This window comes from Silene latifolia, chromosome 3 (genome assembly GCF_048544455.1).
Source record: "Silene latifolia isolate original U9 population chromosome 3, ASM4854445v1, whole genome shotgun sequence".
Lineage (NCBI taxonomy): Eukaryota > Viridiplantae > Streptophyta > Magnoliopsida > Caryophyllales > Caryophyllaceae > Silene > Silene latifolia.
This window is the reverse complement of record NC_133528.1, coordinates 60,969,843-60,989,537: the sequence shown is the minus strand read 5'-3', so window position 1 is coordinate 60,989,537 and position 19,695 is coordinate 60,969,843.

Sequence of the window (19,695 nt, the reverse complement as noted above, 5' to 3'; positions counted from 1 at the left end):
ATGTGAATTCGTAATTCATGTGAATTGTAAAAATGTTGTTTGGTTGTCATATGGGAAATGAATTCATGTGGGAAGTTGAAATTACCAAGGGGGGCTAGGTAAGCAACTTCCTACATTATGGAGGAATTGAAGTTCCCGGGACGTTCTAATTCCTATGAAATGGGCAACCAAACAACATCATATTTAAGCAATTCATGGGAATTTCTACTTCCCATAATTTAAGAAGGAAACCAAACAACCCCTAAGATTCTAGTATAATTTATAACTACTTTGCAATAATCAGCTAGTTTTTTTAGGATAGAGGTATTTATCTTAATATTTACACCTGTTAAATATCACCCCATATGTGCATTAAGACAAATCTTTTGTTTTTCTCTATGCATTTTGCATTTATTTTATTCACCCTCACATGAACATATTTGACCCGTTTTATTCTTAAGATACATATACCCGTCTTAAATAAAAATTTACGCGCAAAAGATTACCCACGTAACTAAAGAAGTCTTCTAAAATGCACATAAAAATACTCCGTACATCTCTACATGTATAATAACTTAAGCCCATAAAACCTAACCCTCACCGACTCACCCCATATAAAATATACTCGTACATCTCTACCAATTCTCTCCAAATAAAATCCTTGTTTAATCCCACATATCATTATCCCATATTTCCGCGGCTCTCTGTCATTCACTCAAGATTTGTAAAATCCTAAAGGCTTTTTCTCCCTTATTCAAGATTTCAAGATCACCATCCATACTTCAATAAAAACATTTGATCTTCATGCATTATGTTTTGACAATAAATCTTCGTGCATGAATGGTAGATTATAAAGATTTCAAAGAAAAATATGTATGGATCTTTTTCCAAACAATTTATGTGTATTAAAAACGATATTCCCACATTTCTAATTTATATTTTCCGTTAACACTTCTTTGGAATCATTTTTATTTTTTCTAGGAAATTAGTTTATTTTGCCATTCTTAATTCTAATAATTTGTCCAATCTTTAATAATTTTTTTGGGTTTTTCACTTGATGCAAATTTAACATATTTAATTCTCTTGAACCTTATTTCAAAAATTATTTATGCTATTGATATGGTTCGAATTTGTGATATGTATAATTATTGTTATTATTATTAATAGTATTCTGATTATAATTTAATTGTATTTTCTCTAGTAGTAATTTTTTTTAATAAAGTCAATGATAAATGCGGAGTATTAGTTGTAAAAATATTAATCAATGTCCGGGTAATTTATCAAACACAAATGATTCTTCTAACTAACATAGGATTACTAAACATGGGTGGGATGGGTGGAGTCTTTATTAAATAAATAAAAAAATGGCACTTTTAACCACAGGCTGACACGTCAGCTCTGTGGTTGTTCGTTTAATAAATAGGATTTTTCTTGTATCAATTTCTTTATGCACCGAGCAGTAGTCTGAGGTCTTTCCAATCTTATCTCCAAACGGCTAACATTCAGCTGATGCCAGATCATGTACAGGTAAGCATTCATCATTACTCTCAGAATGCGTTTTTGAGTCTTGTATATCTGCAATTTATAATCCAGTTTAGAGTATCTGTTCTGCTTATATTAATCCCAAGCCAAGTCTCCAAATAAAGGAGAATACGATTACTGTAGTCGCACCCAAAGAAAAGATGTTGAATAGTTTCTGGATGTTGTTCACATATGCAGCAAGAATCTCTGTCACAAATTCCCAGCCTGCAAAGTTTTGTCCTTATGTTAAAAGCATTATGAAAGATTAACCTCACAATTACTCTATGTTTTAAGACTGCCCACGTCGTCCATACTTGATGGAACCAAGGGACCACATGTTTAATATCTCTCAAAACATGATATCCCTGACTTATTTTGTAATTATCAGTCCAGTCTTCCTGCAGAGTAGCTTGTTTCATTTTGTCTTTCACCTGACAAATCTTCCTCTAGCTCCAACTTGAGTCCATTGTAGGTGTATAGTCACCCCAGTTTGTCCCCTTTAGATAAATGTGATGCACCCATTGAACCCATACTTTGTCCGGCCTATTGCAAACCCACCATGCTAACTTATTCACAGCTGCAATATTCTAGATAGTTATATTCCTGATACCTAAACCCCCTTTCTGTTTAGGAGTACAAACCTCATCTCATGAGACCAAGGGAGCTCTGGTATACTCCGTCTTCTCTTCTTATAAGAAATTCCTGCAAAAAGCATCTATTCGATCCAACACTCCTTTGGGTATCACAAAAAACATAACCCACTAGATATGGTAAGTGGACAACACAGATTGTACCAGGACAAGCCTACCAGCATATGAGAGTTGCTTTGCTCCAATGCTTCTAATTCTGGCACCAATTTTATCAATAAGCTTCTTACAGTCCTGTTTTGAGGGGAGTTTTGGGCGCTTGAAGGACCCTCCCTCGGGCGTGGTTTTGGTGTTGGTGGGTTGAAAATCAACCGGTGGTAGGCGTCCTCAAATCGGGTAATCCTTTCCGAGAGACTGGATATGGCTTCTTCAACCTGTTGGAACATGATGAGCATGGTTGATGCGCTGAATACGAATATCTCATCCGGAGTATCCTTTTCCAAGGCATTCACCTCGTCATCAATTGGCAGGATGAGGTATGAGCAATCCAAGGTTGGCTCGTCATCAGAGATGGAATGGATTCCCAAGGGGTTCGTTTTGTTATTTGGTTTGGTGGGGGGAGGTAAAGGTAGTTCCCCTTTCTCAATCATATCTTAGATGGCGTGCATCAGTTTAAAGCCGGCCTCGGTGTCATGACGTTTACCCTGGGGGTATTGGCAATAGACATTGGGATTCCAGAAACGGGTTTTCTTGGCCTCGGACGGGTCTGGAGTGGGCCCAATTGGTTGTAGTTTCCCTTGGTCCATGAGTCTTTTTAGGGCACTGGCATAGGTTATCCCCAAGTTTGTGAATACCCTTTGAGGACATTGAGTTTTCTTTATGGTTTGTTCGAGGAGGTTGACCTCATCGATTTTGTTTGTCTGACCATAGGGGCGAGATCCAGTTGTTGTCGATCCTTGATAGCCTCTACCAATGGTTTTTGCTAGGAGACCCTTGCAGAGGTCGTCTTCAATGCGAGTTCCGAGGATTTGTAGATCCTGGAACGTTATGATGTTTTGATATCTTAGCAGGTTGGCATAAACTGGGCGGAGGTTGTTAACAAATTTCTCCACCAGAGTTGATTCACTCGGCTTACTCACCAATTGAGTGCTTACCCTCCTCCAATGGGTTAGGAATTATGGGAACCCTTCCATATCATTCTGAGTCAGGACCTCAAGAGTGCGGGTCTTGGCTTTGATCAAGACATTGTCGACATATTGTTTGGCAAATTCAACGGCGACTTCGTCCCAAGTAGTAATGTTCTTGGGGTCGAGGGAATACTACCATTGGCGGGGAATTGGTTCGAGGGATGATGGATAGATCCGGGTGAAAAGTTCTTGTTTGACCCCCTTGATAGACATGTAATCCTTAAAGGCCCGAATGTGGTTGAGTGGGTCCTCCACCCCCTTGAACTTGGGTACATCAGTCAAGGTAAAGTTGTCGGGCAACTGATCCCCAGCGGGTTCGAATCTTCGATTGTTCTCAAGGAGGATATTTTTACCACGGGCTAGGAGTTGTTCTTCCAATAGCTTGAGCCTTTTCTCGGTTTAAGTCAAAGGCGGAGTGTTGTGTTCTCTGGTTTCTTTGTTTTCCATGGTGTCGGTACGGGTCTCGACACGGTCTACAGTGACCTTAAGAGCAGTGAGCAGGCTTGCTAGCTGAGAAGTCGTGAGATGTTAGTTGTCATTGTTGTTGTTGGATGAAGCTGAAGACGGGGCCATGGCTCTGAGGCAGAAAATGGCTCACGTTACATCCCAATCCGACATGTTTTAACGACTAAACGCAGATAACACAAGAGACGGAAAGACAAATTAGACTCAACATGACGAGGGCAACCGTGTGTGGTGCCTCGGTGCTGACTCGATTTATTATGTGGCGGTGTTGACCGGATTTTGACTCGCGTCCAAAATAGTGGTGTGACGCCATTGAACGAGTCTCGAGGTGAGACTACTCATAAGTAAAGACCCATAAGTACGCTTGCTTCGACTCGATAGACACGAGGCGGAATTGGAACGGTGGACTGAAGTTTTAGAAAATAGAGATTTTCAAAAAGATTCGTTTGTCGTTTTATGGACGGCTTCCGAAGAATAGGGATCCTAGAAAGTTAATCAGTTGAAAAGGTTGTCTTAAGTTTGTTTCCAAAAGACGGTTTGAGTTGAGGAGGCTCTGAAAACAATGTGTTGTTTCCAAAGATGGTTTTTGAAATTGAAAATTGTATGTTCTGAAAATTGAGTTTTGAAAGGTTTGAAAAGGTTGTGGTCCCGGGAACGGTGCATAGTCCTCGGGATTTGAAAAAGCCTCGAAAAAGGGGTGTGCGCCACTTTCGGGTATTGAAAGAGCCATTGTGTCGGCATAGACGGGTTAAAATCCATGTCTTGACGCGACGATTATAACGCCGTAAAAAGGTGTTTTGAAATGGTTGTAGAAAACCAAGTTTGAAAATCGTCATTTTGACGGCCTAAAAAGGCGTACTTTTTTAAATGGTTGTAGAAACCCGGGTTTGAAAATCATCATTATGCCGGCCTAAAAAGGCGTGCTTTTTGAAATGGTTGTAGTAAACCGGGTTTGACAATCGTCATTATGACGGCCTAAAAAGGCGTGCTTTTTGAAATGGTTGTAGAAAACCGGGTTTGAAAATCGTCATTACGACGGCCTAAAAAGGCATGTTTTTTGAAATGCAACGGTCGGCGAAAGACCGAGGTTTGAAGTGGCCATTATAACGGCATAAAAGGTGTTTTTGAAAGTTTGAAATGACACGAAAGGACTTAAGATCACATAACACATAAGCACTCGCAGTTTCATTATATTATGCATAATTCTGACACGGGTTTTAGTTTAAAAGGGTGGGTTATACACCAAGCGATCAAACTCCGATTTTCGAGAGGGATACCAATCCAAATACAATGTGTAAGGAGGGTGCCCTAGCCTCGTGCTCGAAGGAAATGAAAGCTCTTTGATGAAACAGAAATGTGTAAGGTCAACGGTATGCCTGACTCAATCTGGATTCGAAACGCGGGGATGAGAAAACTCACGCCGACGGGATGAGCCAATTGGTCGAAAAAGGTTAGGTTGTGGGCCCGGATAAGGAACCCGACTTATGATCGTAATTTCAATTAATGCATTTGAACCAAGACCTCGTTCGAGTCTCACCATCTAGGGATCACAAAGACACAAGTGTCCTAATTTTCCCCAGCGGAGTCGCCAATCTGTGGACATGCCACCTACACGCCAAGCCAATCTGTAGGCGTATAGCATTCTTTTGAAAGCCACGCTCGGCGGCGTAAAGATGATTTTGACCTGATCGTTTTAGATCGGTCGGTTTTGTCTCGGCAAGGGTCTCGAAATGATGCAAGAGATGTTCGGAGTCGCCACCAAGCATTTGTGGGATGCTTGGAACCCGTTCGAATCCACATTATACCTAGGTCAACCAAGGCAAAAAGCGGTGTTTGACATAGGTACTAAAGATAAGAAGTCGTCCCTCTTTAGCATCTTATCTCTAGAATGACTCTCGTTCGCCCTGGATAAGGTCGTCCACTATCCAAAGTTTCTGAGTAAGAGGTGAAGGTACGTACTGGGAAGCCCTTTAATTGGACACCCAATCCAGCCCGTGGTAGCGGCCTCTACTGATCGATCTTGGTTGGTTAAATGCAAAAGTTGATAAAACGGGTAAATGCATGAATGCGCATCCACAAGTTTGAACCTAACATGTAAGCTTTCTGTGTCAGTTTGTTTATCCAAATATCAAGTAACTGATGTCAAGTTGGATTTATTTTGATTTGCATGCAAGACGAAAATTAAATATCTATTTACGGAGTTATGTTTAATGTGCATAACGTGATCTGTTTGTCTTAGTAAGGCGTTTTGCAAATACAATGTAAAAGGGGCAAATTTGTCAACTTATCCGTCCTGTATTCGGGTTAACCGAAGTCGGGATCGTCCTAGACAAGTGATGGGAAGAAAACAGGGTCTGCATCAGGCAGCCTATTGAGGTGCGAGCCGTTAGGCAATGAAAGCAGGCCGGTCCTGGTTTGAAAATTGGAAAATAGTTGGCCTGTTTAGGCGCGAGACAGCAGACGATCCAAAGGGATGTCTTCTGCCTGTTTGAAATCATTTGTAAAATGGTTTGTAAAGGGGTGTTTGAACCCCTCTTTGATTGAAAAGGTCGTTTAGACCGCTTTTATGCCCATATGAAGAACGGGACTTGAATAATCATCATTGTGTTGATGATATTCGATGTCGGGTTCGGTTTTACAAACTTGACATGAATAGTTTTGAAAAAATGATTATGAACTAATTGTTTTAGGTTCATTTGTTTGTAATTAGTCAATGTTTATCATCGTACTCGGGTTAAAAACCGACATGGTATGTGGAACCAAGGATGACTTTGTATTTATGACTAATATGTTTGTTTTGAAATGCAAAGAAATGAAATAAAAGGTTTTAAAATACCTTTTAAAATATAATTAACGAAATATTATCACCGAAACACGGATTAAACCGTCGTCATGGTATGAGGAACCAAGGGTGAAAATGTCTTGCCTCTACAGAATCCGAGCGTCTTCATTGCGGGACGAGCGTCTTGCCTCTGCAGTATCCGAGCGTCTTACAGAAAATCCGCTCGGATTTCATGACAGGAACTTTGCATTTTCTGAAGTAGACAGAAGACGAGCGTCTTCTGTTTTAGACGAGCGGCTGACATTGGACGAGCGGCTTCTCAAAAATCCGCTCGGATTTCGGTACAGTTCCAAAAATTTTCTTCAGGTGTCTTTCAGGTCGAGCGTCCAAAGTGCAATCCGAGCGTCTTCTTTTAGGACGAGCGTCTTTTGCCAAATCCGCTCGGATTCTGGGACAGCGCTGAACAGTACTCTGATAAAGGCCTTGGACGAGCGTCCAGCCCTCGGGACGAGCGTCTTTTCGCTGTTTTCCTTCCTTTTCTTTCTTTTCTTTGCAAAATCATACCCTTTCACCAATTTGATGTTCCTCCTTATCTTTTTCTGAAATTTTGCTCAATAAAAATGTAAGAAAACTCTCTCTCACTACTCTCATGCAAGAAATTAAACAAAAATGCAAAAATGTACAATATTATACAAAGTAAGATTTCAAGAAATATCTTACAAATGGTGGTTTGAGATAGGACTCCACCAAACTAGTTCAAATTGTAGAAATTCTTGTCCATAGAGCTCAAGGCTCTTAATAGAAGATCAAAAGCTTGTGAACAAACTCCAAATAAGCACAAGTATGGGTTGCTCCATTTGAACATGAAATTTGGCCAAGGAGGCTTGTCATATGTTCTTTCTTTCGCCTTGTCCTCGGCACTAGAGCTTTCCCAATGCTTCCAATAAATAAGTCCATAATTCTTGTCAACACTAGCTACGACGTATGGTTCACTTTCATCCGTAGACTTCCACTCACCAACTTCTTCTTCAATTTTGGTGATGATGATAGCACTTTGATTATTCAATCCTTCCAAGGTAGAAGGAGAATTGTCATGGCTTTGATGATCGAGTTCCTTAGAAGTTGGCATTGTGGATGCCAAATTTCCACAAGTAGCTTCACGAGCAAGTTTCTCTTTGAGCTTTTCCACCAAGTAGGTTTTGTATGATGCCTTGACCTTTTGGAGAAGGTCCAACATATCCTCTTCAACAATCATAGGTTCCATGGTGGGTGTCAAGTAGTTTTCATGGGAGATAGGGAAAGGACATTCATCTTCATGATAGGATATCTCAAATGTCTCAAGGATAGGTTCCTCAGGCAAGGTGATATTACAAGTCCATCCCTTAGGCTCATCATCATTGTTGCTATCTTCATATGAATCATGAATGGGTGTTTTATTCTTCTTTATTAATTCTTCCTCCAACATCTCAGTGTTCATATCAAAAGATACACCCTCATACTCACAAAGGTTAAGAGTATTTGGCTTACTCAACCTCATATCTTCCTCATCAAATACCACACTTTCATAATCACAAGAGTTCAAAGAAATTGGCTCTTCCCATTTTTCATTTTCCATATCAAAAGTTACTACTTCAAATTCACATTCATGATCAATGTCCAAAGAGTGGTGGGGAGTGGTTGCTTGGGATTCTTTCATTTGGGCAATTTGAATCTCCAATTCCTCACCTTAGGCAACAATGCCTTGAAGAACATTGTCCCTATTTTGGCTCGACTCTAGCATTTGTTTGAAGAAGTTTTATTGATCTCCCATCATTTGGAGAATCACATTTTGAATGGATTCATCTTTTTGTTGTGGGTAAGTGTGAAAGTGGTTGTATTGTGGCATTTGGAATTGGTTGTAAAGTGAGTTTTGGGTGGTTGGTTATTGTGGGTATTGGATGTGGTGATTTTGGTGGAAAAATTTGGGGTAGTGGTTAGGATTTTCATTGTACGAATAGTAAGGTAGGTTTGTGTTGACTTGCTTCTCAAACTCCCCATACCCATAGTCATACTCAAAGAATCCACCACATACTCCATATGTCAAGTCTTGAGTCATCATAGCTAAGACAAGGAAACAACTACAAGCATGGAAACTACACAAAAATGGTAAGAACAATCCTTGAGGAACAAGTTCCTCAAGGTGAAAACAAAATCAAAATAGACAAACAAGTAAGAATTTAATCACATAGCACCATCCCCGGTAACGGCGCCATTTTTGACGTGAGCGTGTCGTTGTACACCCAATCAAAACACATTTATAATACTCAAAAACCACTAGTTAGTGGTAAGTCGAGGTCGATCCATGGGACGGTGTGCTTTGGGTTCTAAGTCTATCTATCTCAATTTATGCTAGTGTCACAATTTGTTTGAGTTTGTAGTTGTGTCTAGACTAATGCAAGCAATAAAGTAAAACAAGCAATAAAAGAGAGATGTAAACAAATGATTAAAAGTACTAGGATATCATGGGGTCATAGGGGATTCATGGTTTTGATCATACAAACATGTTTAATAAACTGCAAGCAATTAATGTTGTAAAGGAACCGAGTTGGTTTATGTCTTACGGTTCATAGGAAGAGTTCGGTCCCGGAGCCGAATCGATTAGATTGTACAACACCTACAAGTCGACTTAATTTTCTCCTATTCAACTTCTATGCATGGTCTAACAAGACTCGAGTTGGTTTATATTTTACAAGTCTAGTTGAGTAGATAAGAGATGGTTGTAAATGCAAGGATTCATAGGCTTAGCATTTCATCAAACATAACATGTGCATAGGTTGACATCACAACAAGCAAGCAAATTAATTATGTGAACATATTAAATTAAGCATCAATCAATCCCCATGTTGGTTTCCCTATTTACCCATTAATCCTAGCCAAGAGACTACTCAGTCATTATCAAGTTTAACATGCTAACAAGGTTGTGAATCATATTAACAAGGTAAAACATGATGAACAAGTAAGAAAGATTAACAATAATTAAAACAAGGATTAAGAGAATTATACCTATGGAGATTCCAAATAATAATGCAAAGAATAATAGAAGAAACTTGATTGATTGATGAAGGGTTGTCAATCCTCCAATAATAACCCAATAATCTTCAATTACCCAAAAGTGACAAACTTGAACAATAATTAAGGAGAGATTAATGTAAAATTTGTGGAAAGATTAAAGAGTAATTTATTCTAATCTATTCCTAATCTAATCTAAGAGGAATTTCTAATGGGGAGGCTCTCTACCCTAAAAACTCCATTCTAATCTAAAAACTTGGTGCTTTGATTACTTACAAGTGGGGTATATATAGTAGAGCTTCATTAGGTTAACTAAGGCTAAATTAGTAATTACATTTGTGAGTTCTAAGCAGGGAATTGCTAGTCTTTTCGGAGAGATGAGCATCTCAGCTGAAGACGCCACGATCCGCTCGTCCAAGAGGGGAATCCGCTCGGATTCTTGCAGGGGTGGCCGAGCGTCTTCGAGGCTTGGACGCTCGGATTATGCTTCTTGAACGGGCGTCTTGTCTCTTTGGCCACTCGGATTCTGCTTCAGAATCCTTCTCTTTGATTACTTCTCATTATTGAGGAATTAGTCTTCAGTTCTTGCCTTCTCTTCATACTAGTCCATCAAATATCGTCAACAAGCTTCCAAATATGCTCGAAAGACGGGAATTTCAGCCTAATTATCTTCTTTCCTACAAAACATACGAAATGCACTAGGAAAGCGAAATAGAAATCATTTGACGGATAAAATGGCTATGGAATGTTATAATAGTATGCAAAATAGGCTCAATTAAGGGACTAAATGTGCACAAATATGAGTCACATCAAATATCCCCAAACCGAACCTTTACTTGTCCCGAGTAAAGAGGTGACAAAAACTAGACCCTTATTTAAACTATCCTAATAATATAGCCGATATGAGACAATTACCGGGTCTCACTCTGCCCCTTCAACTCACAACGAGACAACCATGAGGTAGGATGCCTTCTTGCAAGGCAAGGTGGGTCTTGCCAAAATGAAGACACATCCAATCATTAAAGCACATAAAACAAGTAATGGATGCATCTACAAAAAGAATAGCCATTTTCCTCATCTAAGTGGCGGAAATTATCTACAAGGGAAGCAATTCAAGGGTACACACTCCTTCATAGATGCAATTTCTTCAAACTACTAAGCCTAGGAGGATACCAATAAATCACCTCCAAGTTGTGTCAAGCTAGGGTACCTTTGTCCTCAATCGTTAAATGCTTTTGTCAAGAATAGACTCCCTATGGTGTTAGAAACACTGGAGGATCGCGGAATTCCCCTTCTTGCCTAGACAAGAAGAAGGGTCGTCCCCTCTCTACCATGCACAAAAATGGATACGATGGATAAATGGATCAATAGTATTTAAGTTTCATTTGGTAGTTTGCTTTTGTTGTTGTTTTTCCCCCCAATTTCTTGTGGCATATAACATTTGAGAACAATTTCTTGCCATTTCTTTTTGATGTTTGGCATTTCAATACTTCACAACTTTCAACTTTTTTGCATTTTCTTTTGAACATTTTCAAAGTCACCCCATATGTAGTGAGGGTGCCTTATATTTGAAGCATAGGAGTTTTCAGTTTTTGTTACTCCTCTTTTCTTTTGATGCAATTGCAAACTTTTTCTTTTCTTTTCATTTCTCAAATTTGAACAATTTTTGTGCCCATTCCCTTTTTGATGACAAAATGTGGTAGAACATGGATGATGGTTGCATGGTTTCAAGGGTCACCTTGGAATAAACGGTAGCCAAGGAGTTATCACACCTTAAGGTACCCTTGACTATGCCTTAATCCATAGGTCAAAGGATACTAGCATGACACATTCTAGGGTGTTTTACAAGTATTCTAACAAGCAAAGTCTTAAGAAGAAAAAGCATCTACTAGGGCCTATATACACTTGTCAAGCTTCCCAAGTAGAGGGTTTCACAAAATTTTTCTAACATGCAAACTACATGCCATGATGCAACTAACAGATATACATCTTAATGCATATGATTCTACCAACTAGTATGCCAAATAAGCTAAATGCAACTCTAAATTCACATTGTTTTTACCGCATCAATCAAAATAAAGCCACATAGTCATTAATCATAAAGAGGAAAAAGGAGATTGGAAAGATCATACCATGCGGTCTTCAATATCCTCATGTCTCGGATGTGGCGTAGTCAATTAATGTGAACAAGGATGAACAAACACAATATATGCAACAATATATACAAGACTACACTAAAAAGGAATGAACATGTTTTTGGACTTTTTAATTTTTCAAATTTTTATGGTTTTTGTTTTTGAAATAAAAAGACATGTTTTTGTGGTTTTTTCAAAAAAATTTCAATTTTTTATCATTTTTGGAATATAAATTCCCATCCCCCACATTATTTTGGACATTGTCCTCAATGTACATGTAGGAGTAGGAATGAAAAAGGAAAGTACATGTTTTTTGGATTTTTGAATAAATGCAATGATATGAATGAATGCGTGCTCTTACTAAATGCAATTCTATATGAGATATATAACAAATGAATGCAATCTAAACTATATTATATGATGCATGTTTTCTTTTAAACTATGGTCGCCTATGATCAAACCTCCCCAAACCGATTTAAACACTATTTCTAGTGTAGAAAAGAATAGGATTGGTCCTTAGTGACTATGCATGAATTCTAGTCTATATGCAACTATCTACATGAATTATGTGAGATATATTACAATGCAACTATACTATATGAACTAACTAATGCAAATGTAACATGAAATATAATACAAATGTAAGTGAAAGCTAAACTAAATACAATGTATATACAAAAGAGAGAGAGAGAGAGAGAGAGAGAGAGAGAGAGAGAGAGAGAGAGAGAGAGAGAGAGAGAGAGAGAGAGAAAAGTATCATGCAAATGGAGGTGATGAGGTAGGCATCTTTCACTCGTCATCATCATTTTGAGGATAGCCGTACCGGTGAGAACTTCCTCCTTGGCCATACCCTCCTCATTGGCTAGAATGCCCTCCACCACCAAGATTCCAAGCTTGGTCCCCTTGATTAGGGAACAAAAGGTGTGGTTGGGCCCAAGAGGGTCGAGGGCCATTAGGGTTGATATACTCTTGTTGTGCCATTTGATAGTACTGGGGATAAAGGGCCAAGTAGTTGTCAACCCTCCCTTCATGTACCCCGAGGTCAACTCTATTCATAAGGTTCATCAAGTCATTAATGCCCAGGGTATTGGGGATTTCCGGCCGGTATTGTGTATAAGGAGTAGGGTATGGTGGGATAGGCACATATGAAGGTAGGGGAATAGGCCTTGCCGGTATCCCACGATGTATTTACGGTTGGCGGGGTGCTTCTTCCCTTTGAGGGGGATTTCCGATGATTTGGATGTCTAGAAGGTAGCTCGGCCTAGGCGAATACGGGCTCAATCTTGGATCGGTGCCCGGTATATTCCACCCCGAAAGAATGATGGAGGTGCACCCTTTTGTGAACCATTCTACACTCTCTTCTGGAGTGTAGGCACACCACCGGTGGTGGTTGAAGACGACGTCCTCATCAATCAAAGTACTCCCCTCAAGAGGAGCATAAGCCTCACGGGAGTTGAACTAGGGGCGAAGTAAGTTAGCCAAAATAGTAATTAGACCTCCCATTACGAAGGTCTTGAGTTGGGTGCTCCCTTGAGAAAAGTCATAAAACCTTGTAAGCATCTTAAGGGGGGTATTAAAGTTATAACGCCTCGTCCCCCGAACATTTAAATAGGACTCAAGGAATGTTAAATCAATGAAAGTGCACCTATCTTGTTCATACCTCCCATTGATGGTGTCGGCTACAAAACGTTCGGTGATCCGAATCACCGGGTGTTGGATAGCGAAGGTATAGCACTGTTTTTGACGGACAAAATCCCTCCCGGAAATAGCCTTCCAAAGTAGGCCTACATCGAAATGGGCGGGTTTATCGGTATAGTCGGTTGGTACAACAAGACCGAAAATGTGAGCAAATTGATCAAGTGTAAGGCTATGGTCTAGGTTTCACAACCTAAACTCCATGCTCACATTGGTTCGAGTGTTCGTGACAATACGAAGGCTACTCAAAAATTCCATGGTGAGACTAAGGTACGTCTCCTCATGGGTATGGAAAAGTTTTCCAATCCCTAAGCCATCAAAGAACATCTCGGTGTGGTACCTTATCCCAAGGGTTTCTAACACCCTAGTATCGATAAACTGTGTGGGTTCATAGTTCTTACTTAGAAACTCGACAAACTTCTTGCGGTGGGCATCGGAGGTGAAGAGTACCTCCAGGAAGTACTCAAGTTGCTCTATACCTCCTCTCATGATGGGGCGGAAGTTCCTTGGTGGCAACATCTCTTGTGGGAATGAAGAGGATGAACCCTTGCGTTTCCTACCGGCGGATTCAACAAATTTCTTAGCCTTGCCCTTGAGATTCATCATCTTGAATTGGGAGATTGGGGTTTTTGTTGGCTTTTATTATGAGGGGAGTGTTTTTCGGGATGAAGATGAGTGATTTAGGGTTATATAAGGTAAGGAAATGAGGGAGAAAGGGGGTGTTTTTATAGAAAAAGGGGGAAGACGAGCGGACACGGGTGGGGCCTGGGCGGATAATTCGAGAAAAACACCAGAATCCGAGCGGCTTCATTGCGGGACGAGCGTCTTGCCTCTGCAGAATCCGAGAATCTTACAAAAAATCTGCTCGGATTTCTTGACAGGAACTTTGCATTTTCTGAAGTAGACAAAAGACGAGCGTCTTCTGTTTTAGACGAGCGTCTGACATTGGACGAGCGGCTTCTCAAAAATCCGCTCGGATTTCGGTACAGTTCCAAAACTTTTCTTCAGGTGTCTTTCAGGACGAGCTTCCAAAGTGCAATCCGAGCGTCTTCTTTTAGGACGAGCGTCTTTTGCCAAATCCGCTCGGATTCTGTGACAGCGCTGAACAGTACTCTGATGAAGGCATTGGACGAGCGTCCAGCCCACGGGACGAGCGTCTTTTCGCTGTTTTCCTTCCTTTTCTTTCTTTTCTTTGCAAAATCATACCCTTTCACAAATTTGATGTTCCTCCTTACCTTTTTCTGAAATTTTGCTCAATAAAAATGTAAGAAAACTCTCTCTCACTAGTCTCATGCAAGAAATTAAACAAAAATGCAAAAATGTACAATATTATACAAAGTAAGATTTCAAGAATATCTTATAAATGGAGGTTTGAGATAGGACTCCACCAAACTAGTTAAAGTTGTAGAAATTCTTGTCCATAGAGCTCAAGGCTCTTAATAGAAGATCAAAAGCTTGTGAACAAGCTCCAAATAAGCACAAGTATGGGTTGCTCTATTTGAACATGAAATTTGGCCAAGGAGGCTTGTCATATGTTCTTTCTTTCGCCTTGTCCTCGGCACTAGAGCTTTCCCAATGCTTCCAATAAATAAGCCCATAATTCTTGTCAACACTAGCTATGAAGTATGGTTCACTTTCATCCGTAGACTTCCACTCACCAACTTCTTCTTCAATTTTGGTGATGATGATAGCACTTTGATTATTCAATCCTTCCAAGGTAGAAGGAGAATTGTCATGGCTTTGATGATCGAGTTCCTTAGAAGTTGGCATTGTGGATGCCAAATTTCCACAAGTAGCTTCACGAGCAAGTTTCTCTTTGAGCTTTTCCACCAAGTAGCTTTTCTATGATGCCTTGACCTTTTGGAGAAGGTCCACCATATCCTCTTCGACAATCATAGGTTCCATGGTGGGTGTCAAGTAGTCTTCATGGGAGATAGGGAAAGGACATTCATCTTCATGATAGGATATCTTAAATGTCTCAAGGATAGGTTCCTCAAGCAAGGTGATATTACAAGTCCATCCCTTAGGCTCATCATCATTGTTGCTATCTTCATATGAATCATGAATGGGGGCTTCATTCTTCTTTATTAATTCTTCCTCCAACATCTCAATGTTCATATCAAAAGATACACCCTATACTCACAAAGGATAAGAGTATTTGGCTTACTCAACCTCATATCTTCCTCATCAAATACCACACTTTCATATTCACAAGAGCTCAAAGAAATTGGCTCTTCCCATTTTTCATTTTCCATATCAAAAGTTACTACTTCAAATTCACATTCATGATCAATGTCCAAAGAGTGGTGGGGAGTGGTTGCTTGGGATTCTTTCATTTGGGCAATTTGAATCTCCAATTCCTCACCTTAGGCAACAATGCCTTGAAGAACATTGTCCCTATTTTGGCTCTCCTCTAGCATTTGTTTGAAGAAGTTTTGTTGATCTCCCATCATTTGGAGAATCACATTTTGAATGGATTCATCTTTTTGTTGTGGGTAAGTGTGAAAGTGGTTGTATTGTGGCATTTGGAATTGGTTGTAAAGTGAGTTTTGGGTGGTTGGTTATTGTGGGTATTGGATGTGGTGATTTTGGTGGGAAAATTTGGGGTAGTGGCTAGGATTTTCATTGTACGAATAGTAAGGTAGGTTTGTGTTGACTTGCTTCTCAAACTCCCCATACCCATAGTCATACTCAAAGAATCCACCACATACTCCATATGTCAAGTCTTGAGCCATCATAGCTAAGACAAGGAAACAACTACAAGCATGGAAACTACACAAAAATGGTAAGAACAATCCTTGAGGAACAAGTTCCTCAAGGTGAAAGCAAAATAAAAATAGACAAACAAGTAAGAACTTAATCACATAGCACCATCCCCGGCAACTGCGCCATTTTTGACGTGAGCGTGTCGTTGTACACCCAATCAAAACACATTTATAATACTCAACAAACAACTAGTTAGTGGTAAGTCGAGGTCGATCCATGGGACGGTGTGCTTTGGGTTTTAAGTCTATCTATCTCAATTTATGCTAGTGTCACAATTAGTTTGGATTTGTAGTTGTGTCTAGACTAATGCAAGCAATAAAGTAAAACAACCAATAAAAGAGAGATGTAAACAAATGATTAAAAGTACTAGGATATCATAGGGTCATAGGGGATTCATGGTTTTGATCATACAAACATGTTTACAAAATTGCATGCAATTAATTTTGTAAAGGAACCGAGTTGGTTTATGTCTTACGGTTCATAGGAAGAGTTGGGTCCCGGAGCCGAATCGATTAGATTGTACTACACCTACAAGTCGACTTAATTTCCTCCTATTCAACTTCTATGCATGGTCTAACAAGACTCGAGTTGGTTTATATCTTACAATTCTAGTTGAGTAAGTAAGAGATGGTTGTAAATGCAAGGATTTATAGGCTTAGCATTTCATCAAACATAACATGTGCATAGGTTGACATCACAACAAGCAAGCAAATTAATTATGTGAACATATTAAATTAAGCATCAATCAATCCCCATGTTGGTTTCCCTAATTACCCATTAATCCTAGCCAAGAGACTACTCACTCATTATAAAGTTTAACATGCTAACAAGGTTGTCAATCATATTAACATGGTAAAACATGATGAACAAGTAAGAAAGATTAACAATAATTAAAACAAGGATTAAGAGAATTATACCTATGGAGATTCCAAATAATAATGCAAAGAATAATAGAAGAAACTTGATTGATTGATGAAGGGTTGTCAATCCTCCAATAATAACCCAATAATCTTCAATTACCCAAAAGTGACAAACTTGAACAATAATTAAGGAGAGATTAATGTGAAATTTGTGGAAAGATTAAAGAGTAATTTATTCTAATCTATTCCTAATCTAATCTAAGAGGAATTTCTAATGTGGAGGCTCTCTACCCTAAAAACTCCATTCTAATCTAAAAACTTGGTGCTTTGATTACTTACAAGTGGGACATATATAGTAGAGCTTCATTAGGTTAACTAAGGCTAAATTAGTAATTACATTTGTGAGTTCTAAGCAGGGAATTGCTAGTCTTTTCGGAGAGATGAGCATCTCAGCTGAAGACGCCACGATCCGCTCGTCCAGGAGGGGAATCCGCTCAAATTCTTGCAGGGGTGGCCGAGCGTCTTTGGGCAAATCCGCTCGGATTGTAGCAAGGGAATCCGAGCGTCTTCGAGGCTTGGACGCTCCAATTATGCTTCTTGGACGGGCGTCTTGTCTCTTTGGCCGCTCGGATTCTGCTTCAAAATCCTTCTCTTCGATTACTTCTCATTATTGAGGAATTAGTCTTTAGTTCTTGCCTTCTCTTCATACTAGTCCATCAAATATCGTCAACAAGCTTCCAAATATGCACGAAAGACGGGAATTTCCGCCTAATTATATTCATTCCTACAAAACATACAAAATGCACTAGGAAAGCGAAATAGAAAGCATTTGACGGATAAAATGGCTATGGAATGTTATAATAGTATGCAAAATAGGCTCAATTAGGGGACTAATTGTGCGCAAATATGAGTCACATCAGTTATAGTCATAAAACAGATGAAAAAACATGAAAGAAGAGGATTTTTACACCCTAATACTTACATGCTAGGCTTGAGACGAGAAATCGACGAAAGTGTAACAACTTGTTTGGTAGGAAAACTCGGTTGAAAACCGTTTTTAACAAGGAAAAAGTGTTTTGTTTAAGTTTAGTGATGGTGTTGTTGGTCGATGATGAAGCGTGTCGTTATAGCCATCAAACACATTTATACCCAACTACTAGCATAGCAAGCAAGTCGGGGTCGATCCACAGAACGGGGGTATTCAAATTGTTCAATCTAATCATAGTTGCAGTTAGGGTTGTCACAATTGATTGTGTTCGCTCTGATACCAACTGTAACAACCCGGATTATAAAACAAGGGGAAAATGTATACTTAAAGTATTATCAGAGTATAACAATGATAAAAGGGTCAATGTGGCGGAAACACCTGACCAATCTGGTTCGCTACTAAATACAAAACCAAACTATTACATTATACAAACTTCTCAAAACATGAAAACAAACTCCTAATTTATTATTCATCTCGCCGCACAATAATTCCCCAGCAAGATATCATCCAAACAGCAAACCATTTGACCAACCTGATAATGGGGGTCATCAATCAGTCAAGAGTAACTAGATGCTCTCCCAGTCATGTTTACAACAATTGAATATAAACAACAATCAATAACAACTGAAATGCAAAAATAGTAAATATGTGAGATCATCTATACTCATGAAAACCCAATACAGCTTGTCATGACTTATCAATCTTAGACGGAATCATGCAAACCTAAACCATATGCATCCAATAGACTATGTACACTTATAACCAACGTAGCACACGATCCATAAAAACTTAAGGCACAATGCTAGCATCAAAACATTGCGAATATGGTCACACACAATCCACAGCAACAGAAGCCACAAAGCTAGCAACAAAGCATAGCGAATATAGCGAACGCCCGTTAGAGCGTATCACCATTGCCTCTAACTTGTCAGAGCGTATCACCACTGCCTCTGACTGATGAAGCGTATCACCACTGCCTCCATCGGTTTGGAGCGTATCACCACTGCCTCCATGGTACTATGTATAGCGTATCACCACTGCCTATATGCCAAAGACCTGGCCAGACCTCTCGATGCAATAACTGTACACCGAACGACACTCGGGACCCAGAGCGTATAACTGACGACTCTGGCCACCCTTAAACATAGACCAAAATAAATCCCGCATCAACGGGTGGCGTTTGTTCATTCCGATAGTATATAACTTATACTACCGTCACCTATTCAACCAGCCAACAAACAAATGCACAGTATAACTGACTGTACTAACACGCGTGAACAACATCACGGCTCAACTCATAGGATAGTATAACTAACTATCATATTTATCATACAAACATGAGTAACCAAAGAGATATGCAAATAGAACGTCATACAACAGCTGAACACCACATAACATGTGAAACAAATATCAACCATTCAATGTTATAGTACTCCAGCTATAATTTTAACAATACCCTTACCTCGTAACTCAACGTTATATTAGCTCAGCTATAACATTGACTTCATTAGCATATTGTTACATTAGCATTAGCTATAACATCGACATGTGAATTAAGTTATAGTAGCTCAGCTATAACATTGAGCTATAACATTGAGCTATAATCTCAAAGTTATACGGCTTCACCTATAACTTTATCACGACCTCGGAGTTGTACCAACCCAACTATAACATTGAGCCAT